This window comes from Fukomys damarensis, unplaced genomic scaffold (genome assembly GCF_012274545.1).
Source record: "Fukomys damarensis isolate Sample0158 unplaced genomic scaffold, DMR_v1.0_HiC HiC_scaffold_2, whole genome shotgun sequence".
Classification (NCBI taxonomy): Eukaryota; Metazoa; Chordata; class Mammalia; order Rodentia; family Bathyergidae; genus Fukomys; species Fukomys damarensis.
Genome location: NW_022900914.1, coordinates 24,070,942 through 24,089,872, shown reverse-complemented (window position 1 = coordinate 24,089,872; position 18,931 = coordinate 24,070,942). Strand labels below are relative to the sequence as shown.

Below are 18,931 nucleotides of genomic sequence, written 5' to 3'. Positions count from 1 at the left end.
CTACCAGGGGAGTCCTTGTTAGAGACAGAGTGATATGAATGATATTCAGGGTAGAAGACCTATTCCAGCCCCTCGCGTTTACACCAAAAGGACACATCTAGTCCAATTGTGGAGAAGTCAGCTTGTGTTGATTTCTGCATTTGTGCAGGATTTGTCTTTCAGCTAAAATGACTTCCAGTAAGTTGCTTTCTCCAACCAAGAGCCACAGGTCTGTCTTTCTTTCTTTCTTTCTTTCTTTCTTTCTTTCTTTCTTTCTTTCTTTCTTTCTTTCTTTCTTTCTTTCTTTCTTTCTTTCTTTTCTTTCTTTCTCTCTCTCTCTCCCTCTCCCTCCCTCTCTCCCCCATTCTCTTTTAATTGAACCTTTCTCCAGCAATAAATTACCTCTTATTAAGCTCCAAATGCCCCATCCTCATGAGTGAGTTGTGTGGCTCACTCTGAAAGAAGAGAGTTAGAGCAGCACTCATTCACTTATTCATTCAATCATTCATTTAGGCAGCTCATAAAAAGAAGGGAGAGAGAATGAGAGCTCTCCTGGGGAATGTGGAAGGGTACTGAAACTTCCTCTCTGCTTTTGCAATCAGAGTCTTTCAGAGCAGCTTCTCTGTCTCATGGCAAACAACTAACTCCTGAAATGGAAGAGATGAGGAAGCAAAGGAGAAGAGGCTGTGCAGTAGGGGCAAATCTCTGGCACATGTGCTTCAGTGGGCTGTTCACTGTAGTCAAAAGCTCTAGAAGGTTTGCCATCATTGGCCTATAGGCTCCACAGCATCAGCTTCCTGCTCAGAGTAGTATGGAGAATGCCTGCTTCCCCAGCTTTGTCTTCTAGGTCTTGGCAGAAAGAAGCCCAGGTCTGAGACTCAGTTTTGCTTCTCTTGCTAAAATGCAGAGTACAGAGGTCCTTGAGAAAGGAAGTGTGGAGACCTTGGCTTGCTCTAGGAGGCCACAGGACAGCTCAGAACAGGAAAGAGAAGTCTCTGACTTTTGGAGAAAAGCTCAGTCCCATTCTGCAGGTTGGGGTGAGGATTTGTGTCTTACAGTGGGTTAGAGAGCTCTCTAGGTTCTGTTTTGGGGCCAGAGAAACAGTAGGGAGGGCGGTGCTCAGCCTGACATTTGGAACAGGTGCTTTGTCCACTCTCTGGGAAGCTAAAGATGTGCGTGGGGGGCACATAGGACTCCACATTTAGCGCAGAGCTGATGAAGAAAAAACTTCTCCTGGAGCCCAGTGTCTGATTCTAAAACGCTGGGCATCCAGCCTGTCTGGACTTGTGAGACATTGCAGGCTTTATCCAGGGAACACACCCAACCACACTGGGAGGAGGAAGGACCCTGAAAATCATATTAGGTGCACCGTAGATGGATTTTTACAGCAAGAAAGCTCCACAGACCCCAGCTGTGCTAATGCAGCCTGGAAGGCCAAGCAACAGTCGTCCCCCTTCCCCAGGACGCCACAGGAACTGCCCTCAGAGCTGCCTGCTCAGGCCTCGAGGCTCTTACCACATTGTAAACTATACATTTGCAAATCTCACAGCTAATCCACAGTACAGCCTGTGTGCAATCCAATATGGGTCTCAGAGCCCAGAGGCACCCTCGTGGCACAGGCAGACCCCTTCTTAAGCCTCACACTCAAAAGTACAGCCAGTGAGCCAGACTGCAAAATATGTAACTTGAAGTCCCTTTGCCATGAGAACCATGTCTCTGGAATTTCCTGGCTTTGGGAGGGCTGGCGTTCAATTTCTAACCTTTGCTTTCTGTTGGTTGAGTGGTTGAATTTTATTCCTGGGGTCCTTTCTGTATTTAGTAGGGAAGTGAGGGGGCAGGGAGAAAAGAATGAAAGAATCAGTGGAAAAATGAGGAGCCCGGCCAAGGCCCGTGTGGACCCCTCAGCAAACAGTGAACCCGTGGACAAGGCAAGGCAGACGGGAGCCTGCAAAGGGCCCCTTCTGCCCCTCTTCACACTGCTGAGGTTTCCCCACAGTCCAATTGATTGTGCCAGAAGCAAGACAGCTGTCACATCAGGGCAGGAACACTGAGACTTTGGGGTCAGAAAATTGCCCTTCCAGCTCTGGCTGTTCCCCATGCACTGGAGGGGGCCCCAGAAAATTGCTGTGCTCCTCGGAGTTGCAACTTTTCTCCTTGGTAAAGAGGCAGTGCCACCTCACTGTGGATTGTGAGGATTGGAGGAACCAAACAGGAGTAAGAGAGCTCTCAGAGGCCAGTCTAGAGAGCTCTTAGGAATATATGGATTCAGAAATGCCTCCTGTCAGTTAGTGCTGGAACAAATAAAAATATCTATTGATCAGCCACTGAGCTTGGCCATGAGGGTTACACTGGTAGCCTAAGAAACACCTCCACGAATACGTAATTAAGTGCTAGGGACCAAGCCGCCAATAGACTCAAAGATAACAGGCCAAGATATCCTTTGCCAAGAATCAATAAATGTTTAGAACAGCTGTGAAGAGAGAAGAATGAGCAATAAATAATGGATGAGAGGTTCTTTCAGAGAGAAAAGAGACTTTGAAAATGTTCTTCTTGTTCTCCTTGGCATCCTGGAAATATTTCTTGTACCCCAAAAGTCTGGCAGAATGGGCCCTGATTGAGAGTAGCCACAAGATGTTTAACCTACCTGCCTAAGCAGTTTGAGGAAACATTTCCTGATTTGATTGGCTTCAGGGAAAGTGGGTATCTTTAACCTAGCAATGTGTCTTTCCTGCCCAGGTCTGGGGGTCTTAACACCATGGAGAGCAGGGCACAATGACTGCCTGGTGATGCAAGACCCTATGCAATCATTGAATGTCATCATGTGTCTCAGTTCCTCAGCTCCTGCCTCTAAAAGCCTGAGTTTGCCTCTGAGAGAATTTCTTGTTGATTGCTTAAGGACTTCAGATGGAGCCCAAAGCCACATGTGCCATCTTCCTTGAAGTTGTGGGGTTCAAGTGGCAGTCACCAGGGAGGATTTGAGTTACAACTTAAGGGTGCAGATGACATCTTTAAAACATCCAAGTAGTACTTTTTGTGCCTGAAGAACTCCTGGCAGGTCCCTGGGTGAATATCAGGCAGCAAGGGCCACATTCTGCAGAGCTACCTCCAACCAGAGTGATTTCTGAAGGTCACGCCATGCTGAAGGTTTCAATGAAGCCACATTACAAGTGCGGGGAGCACACTGTCCCTATAAGGTGGGAGTCTGCGGGGAGCTGGGTCACTAGATATTAAAGCAAACCAGGAAAAAATACAGAGATACACCTGCAGAGGCAAAAGAAATATAGCAATGTGTTTATAGTAACTGTCTTTGTGAAAATGATATGATGGGTGATTTTTATTTTTTTCTTCATACCTTTAGATAGTGAAATTTATAATTAGGCAAACCCCCAATGACTTTTAATTTAAAAATAACACAAAAGTTGGGTATAATAATGCATGCCTGTAATTCTACAACACTGGGAGGCTGAAGCAGGAGGATTGCAACATTGAGTCCACCTGGGCAATTTAGCAACTGAAGCAAGACTCTGTCTCAAAAATAATTTTTTTTTAAAGTCTGAGGGCATAGCTCATGGGTTCAATTCAGTATACCACAAAAACTAATATACAAACCAGTCTCCTTTCATATCTAAACCATGGTTGTATCATCTTGGGAAAGTTAACCTTTTTAAAAAATTTCTGAATTTCCCATCTGTTAGTTGAAAAGAATGCCAACCTCAGAGGGCTGTTGTGAGACATAAATGAAGTAAGCCAGGTAAAGAACTCAGAGGAGAACCTAGTACTTGGAAAATCTCAATAAATTCTAGTTGCTATCATCATCATTATGAACACCCCCTTCATTTCTTGGAATTTAAAAAAATGAGAAGATGAGTTGGTGCTGTCCCTCCTGGGTGGCAAAGAGAGGATAATACCAGCAGCTCAGGTGGGACAAGGGGAGTCCAGTGTGCCTTGGCATGGGGGACAAGGCCTCCTGATTCCAAATAGGCAGAGACAAAACATGAAAAACAGTCTTCCCGCTATGAGAGCACTGCATTACCTTCATTGTAAAGAGTTGCTTTGGTTAGTTGTGTTTACTTTTGGTACTAAGGTAGTCATTTATTTTCTTTCTTTCTTTCTTTTTTCTTTCTGCCTTTCTTGCAAAGAGATTGAACTGGTGTTGGAGACACCACATTGACCTTGATAAGGGCAGAGCACAGACATCCCATTAAAATGTGGCCGAAAGGAAGAAGAAACCTTCTGTGAGTCTGGACCAAGTTTTGCAGGAAATGCAGGAAAAAGCTGCAGAATCTTCTCATTGTCCTGGGAGGGGAGGCTGTTGAGAATAGAGGCACCTGACTCAAGAACTTGAAGAAGACAATGATAGAGACTGCTAGTTATCTCCCAGTACACATCTCTCTTCTTGCTTTCATTGCAGATCCCTAAATGTTAACTGGGCCTTTGCTTTACCTAGTTTCTGGATCATGTCTCTAGAAGGGTGGCGTATGGTCTTCCCATCTTCTTTTATCCCCTTTGCCACTGCTGGACTGCAGGTGTGATGGCAGGAAAGCTGGAACTCTCTCCCAGATCATAGAAGGGAGCTGGGTGTTGAGAACCACAGAGCAACAAGATAGAGCCTGGGCTCCCAGGTGTCAAGTTGTCCCACAGCCACAGACTATGCTCAGCTGTTAGGCAGAGATGAATAAATAAATGCCTACTTTGTGTAAGTCGTTCCTATTAGACTCTGTACCACAAAAGCCAGATCTGCATTTTACCTAATGTGGGAACAGGATGGATAAAAAACAAGAAATTGGATTTGGCAGAGGAAAGTTGGAAGGTGGAGGATGTCTATAGGGAACCTTCTTGCAAAAGTCTAAGATTGGAAAGGCCATTGGCTTAGAACAAGGCATTGACTGAAACATTTGGAAATGCAGCCCTCCCCCCGCCATACTGTTAGAACAATTAGTCCTTCTTAAGTCAAGTAAATGCTATTAGTTGGGAAGAGTGCAAAACAAACTGCAAAGCCCAAAGTGTGAATAGCGTGGGTATTCTTCTGAGAAGGGCAGAAGCAGGAGTGGTCATTCAGAGACTGACTACACTCAGGACCCAGGCTCACTCAAGTTCTCTGCTTCATCAAACTCAGCCTGTGGATTTTCTTACTTACCATGCTCCACATCCAAATGCAAGAAGTGTCATTTCCCTTGCTCTTCTTTTGATGAGGAAGCCCTTACTCAGGAGTTCCAGCTTACTTTTCCTCAGGTTACATTGTCTAGGATTGGGTCATGCACATAGGCCAGAGCCACCATTTTGAAACTCTGTGAGGGGAAGTAGGTCCATTAACCAGGATTTAACAGAGGAGGTTAATGTTGGAGAGGCCACCAAGAGTTTGCTGCCTTTTCTTTGTGCAGAAGATGGCTCTAATATAAAGCAAGTGATAACAGAGGATAAAAGCAAATTTCAGAAGTTGTAAGGTGAAGGGATTGGCTGGAAATGATGGACATTGCGTGCCTGTTTGAAAAAAAAACCCTCCAAACTCTCCATGCCTGAAAGCTTGTAAGTAAAACGACCAGAGAAAAGCAATCAAGCTGGTCCTTTGCAAGTGCAGTTTACTGCTCAGTTTTGTAAATTGGCCATGACAACTGTAGAAAGCTACAACCATCATGGTCAACCTTGAGATACTGGGTAATGTGTTCCATTACTGCTTGATACATAAAGGCATGGAGGAGTTTGCAACCAGGTTTGCTGACCAGCATAATGGGTAATAGTCAGTTATTTGTCAAGATAGAGAGAAAATAGTAATTTGTTGACATAGAATATTATGTAATTGCATGTGATCACATTAAAAAGGAACAGAGTGGCTATCAGTTTGGTAAAGCCACAAGCTGAAAGGTTAAAACCTCTCTTCTTCAGTATAGTCACGTGATGTCAAGTGACCCATCACATGACAGTGACATCTAGACCCATCAGGACGGAAAGTATTGAGAAATCTGGAAAAAGGAAGCCTAAATTATCTCTTAAGTAACTGAAATCAATGGAATATAATGATATGTATTTATATTACAGCTGATGTACATGTATGTGATACATAATGCTGACATATATCATCTAGCACACATATAACACACACCATAAAATACTTAGCACATATACAGAATATAGTCTATTACGTAGAATAAAATAGTATTTCAATTTATAGCAGATTTCTTTCCTTTTATGTCACCTGTATTTTAATTAGACATTGTTTGTATTACTTGTGTGATTATTCTAATAATGTAGGTTGATGGTATGACATGTAGAAGCCATGCCAGAGGAAGAGTATTGTCAGAAATGCAAACAGAATAGAAGAAGCATTTGTGAGAAATAAAAGGACGCTGTGTTCATTCGGCTTCTGCAGACAGGAGGCTCATCCGCGTGTATTATCTGGCTTTTCTGGAACGTCACTCTCAAAAGCAGAGTTTTCTTAGGTGTTATGCACTCGTGACAAGCTAAATCCTTAGGAAAACTTTGATACCTTCATGGGGAACTCCACAAGTTAGCAAGTGCTCATTCCTCTTAAAGTATTTGGCCACAGTCAGCGTGTGAACTGCAGCCGGCCCAGGCTGCCTTGGGGAGTTCAGGATGCATGGATCTCAGGGAGAGCAGAGGTCCCCCCAGCCCTTCTGGCACTTCAGCCTCTCTTGCTGTGCCTGGCACATTCAGCAGAAGAGACAGACTGGTCCTCTTCCTCCCTCCCTCCTTCTGGGAAACTTTACATACAAGGAAGGGAAGCTGCTGTCATCTCACAGGGCTTAGTGCTGATGGGCAGAGGGACCTGAGCATTGCTTCCTCTTCCTCCCTTGTGGTTGGCCATGGTGTCCCTGGGTTTTCCTCCAGAGTGACTTGCAATTGACTCAAGCCAGTCATGCTGCCTATGAGGGTAAAGATGATAAAGAAACCACCACAGATTCAGAGCTCAGGGCAATAGTGAGTGAATATTGTGGCAGGTGAGGCTGTGACTCCCGAGCTTGACTAGCAAGAAATTGCCTTCCTCATGCAGGTAAACGCCGAGCTTGAACCTGTGTTTGACATTTCCACCTGCAAGGCTGCTGGGGCCTTTGTGGAGGGCAACCACACTAGTCCTGCTGGCACTCCTTTTGTCCCCATCCTGCTCTCAGGGTGGAAGAAGCCTGATGCTGCCTTTTCTCTGGCTCTGACACTGGCATAGAGGGGCAGAATGGTGAGTGACTGCATGTGCTCAAGTTGGACACAGCTTCTGAATAGCCTGCTTCATGGGCCTGAGACCTGGCCAGTACAGGACTCTAAGCTTCTGTGGGCCCCGCGTGAAAATGGTCTGGCACTTGGTTTAATGCTCTACTGTCACCGTCTTAGAATTCATAACAATTTTTAGGCAAGGAAGCCTCCCTCCTCATTTTCATTTTGTGCTGGGACCTGCAAAGTATGCAGCAGAACAGTTTGCCGTGTGGTCCTTAAAGGTATCAGGCTCTTCCCTCCCACTGCCTCCAGAAAGCACAGCTGCCCCATTTCCTAGAACCAAGAAGGCTCCTGAGACACGTTCAGGTGTGTCCAGTTTGGCAGACCTTATTGGAGGTGGCAAATTCTGCCTACACTGCCAGGTGCAGGGATAAAAATGAGATAGCTGTGGACTGGAGGCATGTAAGATTTGTCCTCACCTCCAGGCCATTCCCAGTCCAGAGTTCCTATTCCACTTCCCTGAGAGGTCAGTCCCTCCTCTCAACAGATCAGCTGGTGCTTACAGCACTTGCAGCTATTGGGAGCTGCTTCAGAAGAGAGGAGCAGATCATGGGTGGCCCTGTCCCTTCATGGATGTACCATCTGCCTAGGGACACAATGCTTGGTAACCAAGCTGTGTTACATGCCATGCCAGCAATGATCAGTGGTACTAGAGAGACCAAGGAGGAAGAACTCATAGGGGCTGGAGTGGTCAGAACCTCAGAGTCATTTCTTCCCACAGACCATCCCTCAACCTTGGCTGATCCCCTCACAAGACAGCCAAGGATGAAAAGGAAGGGCAAGGAGCATTAGGAGAGAATCTGAAATAAAACAACTTCCATTGTGGGCCCTATTGATGAAGATGAGTGAAGGCAAGCTCCTCCTTATTACAAATCATAAGCTCAATAGCATCTTATTCAGAGGTGGATGATGAATTCTGGGGAGGAGGGTGTGGGAGCCCACAGTGGGAGAAGCTCTAAAGTTTCTACCTGACACAGAGATCTGCTTACCAACCATGAGTGTGGTGTTTATGTGTGCACCAATAACACAAAGCCTTTGTACTGCGCAATTCAAGACCAAATTCTTTTATTTGGATAGAGATGAAAACCTGATGTTCTGGAACTTTCTACATGAATGTGAATGCTCCTTATTAAAAGAATAACTGCTTCCTAGTAACAAACATCATAGAGCAGTCTCAATATGCCAGCAACTTTGCAAAGGTCTTATACAGATTATCACATGTGGACCTCTAAACTGTGTGTGTAGACACTATCTTTAATTTACAAATGAGGTAATCGAGGTCTAAAGAGGGTATGAAATTTGCCGAAAGTCTCTTAAGTAGGAGACAACAGTTTGGCATTGAGCTTGTCTTCTAAACTATTTGCAATCCTTATTCCCCCCCTGACCTCTCCCTCCATTTTGCCTTGAGTTGACTATAAAATCAGTGCTTTAGATTGGTGGTTCCCTAGAGAAATGAGAGACAAGGGATGTAGTCTGGGCTAGGGGCCTTTGACTTCCTTTCTGAGAGTGGAGGTCTATCCAGGGTCCCGAGCCCACCTAGAAACTGTCTGTCTCTCCTACTGTCGATCAAATTAGGAGAAATTTGAAAGATTTTACCAAATACCAAGTATTAAAGATGCTCCACTTTGATCTTTCTTGGCCAATTGCCTTTTGTGAGTGTCTTCTTCGTGAAATATCTTGAATGTATCACTTGGAAACATGGAGGCGACTGAGCTGCCTGCTTTGCCATGTGTGCCTGGGCTGAGAATCAGGTGGGCAGAGAGGCACTGAAAACAGAGGAGTGATTGGCCACTGGTCATGATGTGCCACTGTGGTTTACAGAGAGACTCATGATTGAAGGGCTAGCAGAGAAGTCTGTATTTTATGAAATTAGTCACAGTGAATATCCATGGTAACTGACATTTGGACCACACTGTTGAGGACATGGGTTATTGAACTGTAATAACCAAAATGTATGCTTTGGATCATGTGAGGGAAGGGCGGCCTATTTGTTATTGTACCCACTTACAGATGAAGAGGCTCAAGGCAACCAACCACCTGGCACCCTGGGTACAGAGCAGGACACTGATGGAGCCTTGTCCATCCCACCCAGAGGCCTGCACACCTGATCCTGCTCTTTAGAGTTTGGGTTAGAAGGAAGAAGTTGGTTGTGCCTTTCTTGGAAGGCACATCTCACCAGGCAGAGGGGCATTTGTAGCCTCCTTACAGTCCTGGTCCTTGGGCTTCTCTGGGATCTTCAAATGAGGTCTAATTTTAATTTCCCTCACCACTTCCCGGTGATCTGAGAATCCCTCCTCCACTGTGGGTGGATGGGCTATGTATCAGCCACGAAGACAGTAAGATAAGGGTTATCATGGTTCATTGAAATAGGAAGAAATGGAACCTCGGGGAAGGAAAGCCTAGTCCAGGGCAGCCCAGCAAGTTGGTGTTTATATCTGGCACCCAGAGTGCCTTACCCAGTGCCATACTGGTGGGGCCACAGCATGAAACCTGGACAGAGCCTTCCCCCCTGACACTGATGTGACAGCCACTGCTCTGCTCTGCTCAGCCCCCACCTCCCCACACCTCAGTGGTCCCACTGCTGGGGATCTCCCTGCCCCCAGAAGCAGGGAAGTTTCTCCTCCTTACGTGGCTCAGTACCGGTGGGGTGTTTCTCATTAATGGGATCAGAAGAGGCATCTCTCTAAGACAAAGAAAACGTGGCTTGTCTGCCAGGGCTGCTCCCCTGTAAGCCCTCTAAAAGCATACAAAATTGCTAAATTATCGAAACATTAATTAGATTAAGTAAGACCAACACTAATCCTCAAAGCATGTGGGACAGGCTTTTGGATGGATCTGGCCTAACAGTCGTAGGGTCTGACTAGGACTTCCTTTCCAGAAACTTGCAGTTTTGAAATGAACAGCTGAAAAAGAAGTAGGTGATTAAGGAGAGATACCATCTGCCTCAGCACCGTCAGACTTGGTAAGAGAGCCTGGGCTCTTCAGACCACGACAGCCAGGATGGGGCTGCTGGCCCTGAAACTTGATCCAACATCCCCAGCTTCTGTTCTGACCTTAGAAATGCTTGATTGCTCCTATTCTAACTGCAGTCTACAGCTCTAAGTCTAGGCCCTTTACGTGTTGTAAGCATGTTGAAGGCAGGTCTCGGGTATTATCTGCACTGTCCCTAACAGTATGGGCTTTAAACTTTGTTAGAAAGAAAACTTATTTTCATTTTATTTTCTCTCCACTGCCTCCATGTCAGAAGGTAACAGGGCCTTCAGAAGGTGACAGGACCTAGAAACTGCCTCCTCTGCCGGGCCACTTGTGGGACAGCTTTCTTAGATTAGCTCCAGAATCCACACATGGCCTGCTGCAAGGGATTTCTGGGTTGAAAATAGGGATGAGAAGATATAACAAGATAAGCTGCACAGCTTTGATTCAAGGCAGGCTGCGGGGAATTAACCTTTCTGCTTCTGTGCTCTCAAAATTTCTCCTTTTGTTTCTTAGATTAAAACTGGAAGAACAAAATGAAACAAAACCTTCCAAATATTGTTTGGACCTATTTTTTTTAAATTAAAAAAATACCTGAAATTGTATAACTGGTATTGTAAAATAGGAAGAAAGGGGCTAGAGGTGTAGGAGAAGTGGGAAGAGTAGGGGAAAGGAAAGAAGGGAAAAGAAAAAAAGTATGAGAAAATGAAAAAATGGAAACAAAGTCTTTGCAAACAGGGAAGGGAGGAGGAGGTGAAGGGAGGGCAGGGGTATGGGGAAGAAATGAGAACCGAGACCTGTCATGTGAAGGTACAAGATCCCAATGATGAATGTAATTGTACTGTATACCTAAAAAGTACCTATAAACTCAATGGAAAAAAAATACCTGTATTGGACAATTTAAATCAAATAATTTTAAAGTAGATAAGTGTTTGTTAAGCGTCACACACTGTGATAGTTTTTCTTAAGACTGAAAGTAATTCCCATGCTTAAAATGAGAAAACAGGTTCAGAGAGGTGACCTAGTTTCTCCAAGAATAATTAGTGGAAGATTCGGGATTTGAATCAGTGGGAAGTCAGTTTACTACCCCTTTCCTAGTCTGTAGCTGCTGACCTCACCAAGTCCTATAGTTCACAGCACCCTTTCCACCTCTTGCCTTTGTGTGCTTCCCTTTGGTGGAACCCCCTCTCCTTCATGGTGCAATTCCTGCTGGGCCTTCAGAGACAACCCCAACCCCTCTCTGCTCAGCAAGCTCCCCTCATTCCCAAGGTTCCCTGTACCTACTTTTGTGATAGCGCCTAGAACCTGGGGTCCTCATAGGTGCAGTTCCCTCCTCTGCCTCTCCTGCCTAATGATAAACTCCTTTGGACCCAGGGACTATTCCTTGAGTATTCAGAGTGTTTCAATGTGGTATTTGCCCCCCGTCTCTTCCTCTCTCCTCCCTCTCTTCTTCTCCCTCTCTGTCCAGCCACTTGACCTTAAACCTAGTCACAATGCACAGGACATTATAAAGAGGCTGCATGTTGGTGTTCGAGGTCCCCAACTGGGGCTACTGTAATATACCAGGTGAGGGAGTATGGAGATTTAGACCTTGGTTGTGGCAACAAAGATGGTAAGGACTAGCTAGATTCTGGATGAATTTTGAGAACAGAACTGCTAATAATTTGGAGATTGAGAAAATGGAGGGGGAAGAAGGAGGAGGAGAGAATGGAAAGGAAGGGGAGGGGAGGGGAGGGGAGAGAAGAAGAGAAGAGACGAGATGAGAAGAGGGCAAAGTGTCATGGATGATATCTTGGCTTTTGGGTTAAGTACTAGAAGGAAGGAGTTGCTATTTGTGGGATGAGGAAAGAAAGAGGATAGGAAATCTGGGATAGAGAGTGGAACAAAGAACTCTTCTTTGGGCGCATTAAATTTACACACCATATTTAAGTGGAAAGTGTTTGCATCTAGTTGAGTGAATTTAGAATTCAAGGGCTGGAGATAGAAATGTGAGAGCGGGAAGGTGAGATAATCGAGGGAGTAAGTGTGGTCAAGAGAGAAGAGGTCTAAGGACTGTCTAGAGCTGTGTCTATGTGCACAGCCTGAGAGGACAGAAAGGAACCAGAAAAGGCATCTACCAGGGCATAGCTGTAGTCAGTTTGTTACATGAAGTTGCAACAGCATGGAAGTCTGGAAGCCAAATGAGGACAGAGTGATTGGCCATGTCAAAGACTGCTGTAGGGCAGGTAAGATGAGGATGGAGAATTGACCATCAGATTTTCCAACATGGAGAGCATTGGTAAACTTGACAAGGAAAGTTTGGGTAGTGTGATAAGAACACTAGGCCACCTAGAGTGAGTTCAGGAGGAAACAAGAGAGCAGGCAGCTGGGATAGCCCAGAGATTTTGCTACAGCAGAAGGAGAGTGGTAGCTGGAGGGGGGTCATAGGGTCAAGAGAGGTTTCTAAGCAGAGGCAATATTATAACTCATCAACATGCTAACATGGATGATCTAATGTAAAGAGAACAAAGGGGCTTGCTTTGGATAAGAGCCAGTTCCTCCCCAGTGACAGGAGGGAAGGCAGAGTGTGGGTGCAGGTGCAGGTAAGTGGGTAAATATGAGAGTGGGAATATGAAAATGTCCCCTGTGGTTGCTTGAATTCTCTCAGAGAAGGAAGCTGGCCTGTGCCGGTGTATACAGCAGGGTGCTGTCTGGGAAGTGGGACGGCAGCTGGACTAGAGTTATCAGGCAAAACTGAGGGTAGAATTCGGGGTCATGAACAGGAATGGGAAATATATCCATGATATTCTGGCTGTACTCCACCCCCTGGGTGTAGGTATAAACTAGTTGCAAGCTCCATTTTTCAAGGGATTAAGATTTTGCTGGGTAATGCAATGGAGAAAGGGGCCAGAGAGGTGAAAATGTGTGCAAAGAAGGGCTTATAATCATGGGACACAAAAATCTATGCTGGGATGGGAGAAAAGGACATGAAGGGGGTGATGGAGATTTGAAAAGTAGCTTCTCGTGAATTGTAGGTCCTAGTGGGGCCAAGTCAAAGCTGGGGTTAGTCCATCACAAATGAATTAGATAAATATTTCCCCTTTATGTGCTATAGCCCACAATTATTAAAAAAAAAAAAAAAGCCACTTCAACATCCAGATGTCTCAATTCCTTGGCTACCACTCCTTCCAATGACCTTGTCCTCCAGTTATCCTGGACACCTACTCCATCTAACTCTCCCATGGCCAATGACTGCAACTCTCTCACATTCCTCTTTCACTCCACAGTCATGCCTGCTACATTGCAGTTCATCCCCCTAGGACTCTGCTTACACGGACCATGAGATCCAGGGGATTTGGGGAGATTGTTAAGACTGGGGACTTCCGGAATCCCCACCCTCTGCAGCTGCTTCCAACTGTGAGTTCCAACTGCCCTGTCCAGCCTGACATGTCTGGCCTGCCTTCTAATGTATGGCTTGGCTGTTCTATAAACTCTTGAAGGCATGCATCTTCACCTCACTCACAGCCGGAAAGACTAGATGTATATCGGGAGAAACCAAAACACTGTTTGATTAATCGCTGCTGGTGAGCAAGAGAGTGATGGCTGGGTGTGAACTGTGGTCGTTATCTAAATGGAGTTGCCAGGATCCCGAGTAAATGGACCCCCCTCTATTTATAAACAACCCCGGGGGATGAGCAGCTCGGTTTATGTTTGGAAGGGGCCATCATTCATTTTTATCCATCATACCTGCTTTTAGTGATATTACACATACACCCTGCTTGGGCTAGAATCTCAACAACTGAAGAGGTTTATGTGCTTTTAACACCAATTTTGAGGGGCTCTGTGTACATTTCATCATGTGGAGGGAACAGTGCATCTGAAACTGTGTGAGCTGATTTCTTTCTCAGAGATTCATGGAGACTAAGGATGAAGAGGAAGCTGGACAAATCCCTGTTGGCCCCACAGTTGTGTGGTTATGGGAGGGAAGAATGAGCCTTGAGCCATCCATGACCTACTGGTGTAAGGGAGTGGAGTGAGCCCAAGTAAGGCAGCCTTGCTGTGGTGTACAAGCAGGCCAAAGTTGACCCCCATAAAGAAGGTGCTCAGCTCTTGCATTTCCTAAATGAACAGAGAGAGGGGAGGACAAAGCAAAAGCAAATTATTTGTGAATGCAAATTATTTAACATCGGAGTTGCTTTTTAAATTTTTCTCAAGTTCTTCTTAGATGTTAATTCTTAATTTCAAGTATCCCTAGAGGAGTGGGAGAATGATTCTTCTCACTGAAGGCCAGAAGATGAAGTTGCTTGAAGTCATCTTGTACTAACTGGCATGCTCATGGCCACCACAAAATCAGGGCAAAGTCCCAACGATCAGAGTCCTAGTTTAGGAATCTTCCTGATTCAGTCCTTAATGTGTCCCTCTTCCATGCCAGGCCCTGATGAGGGTACCAAAGTCTCTTCCTCCGACTTCCTCCCAACAGTTTAGCAAGACAGAGACCTAGAAGGGAAGCTGTGGAAGCCTGGTTTAGATCAAACTTTCTGTAAAGAGGGAAAATGTGGGCTCAGCAGTTACCAGTACTATGCGAAGTGTCATGAAAATTGCTGAAGCAAAGGTGACAGTCATGGCCCTCAGGGATTTCATATCCCTGTTCAGTACTTTTGCTGATCCCCAGTGTGACCCAGACTGCTATTATCCCCCAATATCTGGCTCCACTTTTGCTGTAGTGTGATGTTAATTTTGTGTGGGTCAGGAGTTGCCCAGGTATTTGGTCAAACATTCTGGGCTTTTCTAGGAGGATGGTTTAGAAGAGATTAATATTTACTACACTTGATCTTAGCCAAAAGGCCGAGAAGCGATAGAGATTAATATTTAAATCAGTGGGTTTTTGGTAAAACATTGCCCTACATAATATGGGTGGGCCTTATCCAATTGTTGAAGGCCTAAACACAACAAAAAAGATTGGCCTCCACCAAACAAGGGAATCTTCCAGCCTATCAGCCCATCTTGCTAGTATTGGAGTTATTAATCTCTGTAATTGTATGAGCGATTCCACAAAATAAACATTTTTCTATATACACATACCTTCTATTGATTCCATTTGTCTGGAGAATGCTAACTCTTACTATAGTAAGAGAATTTTTTTTCATTGAATTTATTGATACTTTTTAGGTATACAGTACAGTTACATTCATCATTGGGATCTTGTACCTTTATGACATGAGGTCTTATAGTAAGAGAATTTTTTTTCATTGAATTTATTGATACTTTTTAGGTATACAGTACAGTTACATTCATCATTGGGATCTTGTACCTTTACATGACATGAGGTCTTGGTTCTCATTTTCTCCCCATACCCCTGTCCTCCATTCACTCCTCCCCCTCCCCTATTTATAAAGACTTTGTTTCCATTTTTTTCCTTTTCTAATATTTTTTCTTTTCCCTTCTTTCCTTTCCTCTACCCTTCCCACTTCCCCTACACCTTTAGCCCTTTTCTTTCTATTTCACATTATCAGTTATACAATTTGGGTCTTATTTACTCTTTTAGTTTTTCACACCAGAGAAACTATTCTGTATTTAAACATGTGTGTCCTATGTATTTCACTTAAGTATGGCCTCAGTATGCGTCCATTTTCCTATGAATGACTCTAGTTTATGAATCTAGTTATGAGTCTATGAATTACTCATTCTTTATGGCTGAGTAGTACTCCCTTTTACAGAAAAAGCATATCTTCTTTATCTAGTCTCCCACTGATGGGCAATTGAGCTGTTTCCAAGTTTTGACTATTACAAACTGTGCTCACATAGGTGAGCGTATATCACTGTGGTATGATCCTTTTGATTCTTTTGGAAAGATACCTAGCAGAGGGATAGCTGGGTCAAATGGAACCTCTAGTCCTAGTTCTTTGAGGTATCTCCATCTTGATTTCCTAGTAAGAAATTTTAACTGGCAAATGTCCATCTGGAATAAAGACTGGGCTTTCTCAGTTTCTGTTATAGCTATGTGTGGCGTGGAACTAAACGGACTGATGGGATGTAAGCCAGGAGCTGGGAGCACTGAAGGCAGAGAGAGGCAGGTAGGCAGCACTGGTTGCAGAGGCTTAATAGGCAAAAGGCGAGGGAGTGGAGCACCGGAGCCCATAGATGAGACACCCCAGAGAGAGTGGCGAGAGCTCCTGGCATCCTTTCGGAGGTATTAGGGGCAGACTCGAGGCATCATCACTGACAAGCTCTTCAGAGGTGTTCGTCTTGATCTGCAGTGCAGAACCTGTGCACTGAAATGCCTCTGTGCTGCTCAGAGACATTCAGAATATATACCATAGAACAGCCTCTTATCGGCCACATCTCCAAGAGCATGAACTATGGTCCCTGGAGCCAAGGCCAACAGTCTAGGCCACTCCACAAGTGAGGCAAGCAAGAGGTTTGGCAGACAGCTCCAACTCCACCTGTGTCCCCATTCTCAAGAGCAAAAAAATCCACAAAACAACAAAAACCCAAAAGATAATGGAGGTGCTGGGTTGTGATTGAGCCCTGCCATTCACAGGAATTTGCTTTAGCACTGACTGTCCTATGATGTTGAGGAGGTAGAGCTCAGTATCTAGAGCTAAACAGTTTGTCCTATTTGGACAGAAGCTGAGGAGGACTCTGGGCTAAAAACCTTTTCAAAACTCTCCCTTATAGCAGACAGAATTCAATAATTATCCACGTTATTAATAACTCCATAAGGATTATATTGGTCTCAGTTTTTCTCTTTTCTTTTTTGGTTTTCTTGTTTGATTTGGTTTGGGTTTCATGTGTGTGTGTGTGTATGTGTGTTTGTGATGTATATGATTGTAGCTACGGGTGTAGGTGTGTGTATAAATTTCTGCTTTTGATTCTATAGTGTTCTATCTTTTTATCACATTTTCTCACATCACTGGTTGCTTTTCAGGGTTATCTAATTTTGTTTTACTGTTCAATAATTGCATTTAATCTTCTTATCTCTTCTCTCACTTCTCATTTTTGTTTCCTTCCCTTCTGTCTTGTCTTCTCCTCTCATATCCCTTTTTCTTTTGTGCAGATTTATTAATATTAATCTGAATATCATTAATGCTTAATTTTTCTAACCTATTGTGTATTATTACTTCCCCTGTTCTTTTCCTGTTAGTAAAATAGTAGAGATATTTTAAAATAAGTTCTTAAGTATGTGTTGATATATGGCTTACTTTTAATTGTTGATGTTACTGATAGTTATTCTTTCCTCTCCAAGCAGTGCTGGGGATTGAATCTAGCACCTGGAATAGACTGAGTGGGTGCTCTCACATGAACACATACCCACAGCTCAGGGCACATGACTAAGAGAAAATCATTTACTAAAAAGAGCCCCACACAGAACTGGTAGAAATATCTATCCAAACTCATCTGCAAACCTCAACACAAAAACACAGGAACCATGAGAAAACAAGGCAAAAAGATGTCTCCAAAACTTCATAGTTCCCCAAAATGGATCCCACAGATATCAAAGTAGAAAAAATTTCAGACAAAGAATTTTTAAAAACTAATAATTAAAATTACTATTGAAGTTAAAGAGACAAATATATAGCTGAATGAATCAATTAATAAAATTATCAATGAGCTCAAAGGAGATACTAATAAGCAGCTACATAATTTAAGGAAGACTGTAAGGATATGAAAGATCACTTCAGTAAAAAGATTGAGGTTCTGAAAAAGAATCAAACAGTCAAACAGAAATCCTGGAAATAAAAAAAAAAAACCTTAAGTAGTCAAATTTAAAACTCAATTGAAAGTCTCAGCAGTAAGCAATATCAATTAGAAGAAAGAATGTAAGGACTTGAAGATGGGTGGGTATATTAGAACCTTCAGACCGTCATAAAGAAAACAGAATAAAAATAATGAACAGATTATTTAACAGCTCTTGGGTGACTTATAAGGACAAATTTAAGACTCATTAGCCTTGAAAAGTATGAGTAAATACAGGTTAATGGCATAGAAAAATCTAATCACTAAAGTTATACCAGAAAATTTCTCAAGTCTAGGGAATGAGATTGATGCTCAGATAATACAGGCATTTAGAACCCCAACTAGACACAGTCACAAAAGCAACTCTTCATGGCACATCGTAGTCAAATTGCCAAAAATTCAGAACAATGAGAGAATATTTAAAACTGTTAGAGAGAAACACCAAATCACTTTTAAGGACAAACCTATCAGAACAATAGCAGATTTCTCAGTAGAAACTTAAGAGGGCCTAGAGAGTTTAGAATGAGGTATTTCAGGACCTGAAAGAAAATAATTGCCAATCCAGACTACTATCCCACAAGACCGCCCTTCAAAATTGAAGAAGAAATAAATATTTGCCAAGATAAGTATAAACTAAAGAAATTTGTGACCACTAAGTCATTGCAGAAAATACTTAAAGAAATCCTAAACACCAAAGGAGACTCCACAGTCCTGAAGCCAAGGGAAAGAATAAATCACAATGGGAGAGCAGATAAATGAGAATCAAAAGTGAATCAAGCACAAGAAAAACAAGAAAATGGCAGGAGTTAATGCATACCTTTTAATAATAAGACAGAATTTTCTTCTCTCTAATTAAAAGCAGACTGCCAGAGGGAATCTAAAACAAGACCCCTCTATAAGTTGACTGCAAGAAACACACCTCACATGCAAAGACATACACAAAGTGAAAGTGAAAAGTTGTAAAATAATACTCCAAACATCTAGAGCCCCAAAGTGAGCAGAAGTAGCTATCCTTATATACAACAAAGTAAACTTAAAG

At 43.6% G+C, this 18,931-nt stretch overlaps 1 protein-coding gene and 1 pseudogene across 1 annotated transcript in view; both read right to left on the bottom strand.

Moving 5' to 3' along the window:
• LOC104856466 overlaps positions 1-18,931 on the bottom strand; it is a 72,080-nt gene that overhangs the window by 14,296 nt on the left and 38,853 nt on the right.
• LOC117286727 lies at positions 14,947-15,012 on the bottom strand (annotated as a pseudogene).